General features: G+C 33.8%; 1 pseudogene; it reads right to left on the bottom strand.

Annotated features, from left to right (window-relative positions):
* Positions 1 to 244: 244 nt before the first annotated feature.
* On the bottom strand, positions 245 to 546 carry LOC127557116 (biogenesis of lysosome-related organelles complex 1 subunit 2-like; annotated as a pseudogene).
* Positions 547 to 1,269: the final 723 nt, after the last annotated feature.

The following is a 1,269-nucleotide window of genomic DNA, read 5'->3' as shown; positions in this document are numbered from 1 at the left end:
GCCTTGGTCCAGGATATGCAATTGAAACACATAATAAGATAGAGTTTCAAGGGGTACAATTTTAGGAAAACATCAAGGAATGAACAAAGTTATACCCCAACCAAAGGTGAAGTTGCAATCATCAGCAGAATTACCTTTTATGGAACTGAAGCAAAAAGATTGAAAAATTCCATCTTGTGTATTTCAGCTCATATGAAATATTCTTGTAGTTAAATTTCAAGTTTTAGTTTAAGTTTAGTGATGTTTAAAAAATTCTTTTTAGCTGCTCGTACTTTGCTTCTAGTTTCTTTGAATATACACCCAACTTGTAGGTTGCCTGCTCAAGAGCTACTACTTGCTCCTCAATTAAAGTGATCTGATCCAGATAAGGCTGAAGTGTAGCATATTTTTGGTTAAACCAGAAACTTATTTTTAATGCAGTATCTTTCATTTCCAGATACTTCGATCTAGTAAATTGGTTCATATTTCCCAGTCTTCACTGGTGATTTTCAGCTTGTCTGTCAGATAAGTAGACATTTTGGAGATGATGACCTGACATAACCCCATGATGTCAATCTTGGTGGATTCTGTAATCACTGAATCATCTAGTCCAGAGAAGGAGAAAGGATGGAGAACACAGTGAGAATGAGAGAGGAAGAAGAAAGGAGAGAGTAGAAAAAGGTGATGTCTCTGTCTTAAAACACAGATAAACTCAGAGGGATTGAAGCAGATAATTTTCAAAAAAAAAGTTGATAAAGGTTACTTCCCTATTTTCAGTAGAAATATCGGGGAGGGGATGTCCATAGGTGTAGTATGTTGTGTACATTGTCAAATAAGTTTACTGTATTGGTGGGTTTGGTTTTAATTTTATTTTGTTTGGTTTTGTTATAAGGATGCACTTATGACAAGATAGCAAATATGTGAAAAATCTATGCTATAAAAAACAAAAGGTATCAATAAAACTTTTTAAAAGGACTTCCTGAGTGAAGCAAGATTGCCCACTATTACCATTACTATTCAATATTGCGTTAGAAATGCTAACTTTGGCAATAAGAGTTGAGAAAGAGATTAAAGGAATTAGAGTAGGTAATGAGGAAACCAAATTATCATTCTTTGCAGATGATAAGATGGTATACATAGAGAATCCCCGAGAATCTACTAAAAGGCTATTAGAAATAATCCACAACTTTAGCAAAGTTGCAGGATACAAAATAAATCCACATAAATCATCAGCATTTTTATACATCACTAAGAAAATCCAACAGCAAGAGATACAAAGAGAAATTCCAT

The sequence above is a fragment of the Antechinus flavipes genome, chromosome 3 (assembly GCF_016432865.1).
Source record: "Antechinus flavipes isolate AdamAnt ecotype Samford, QLD, Australia chromosome 3, AdamAnt_v2, whole genome shotgun sequence".
In the NCBI taxonomy this organism is placed as follows: Eukaryota; Metazoa; Chordata; class Mammalia; order Dasyuromorphia; family Dasyuridae; genus Antechinus; species Antechinus flavipes.
This window is presented reverse-complemented; position numbering and strand designations above follow the sequence as displayed.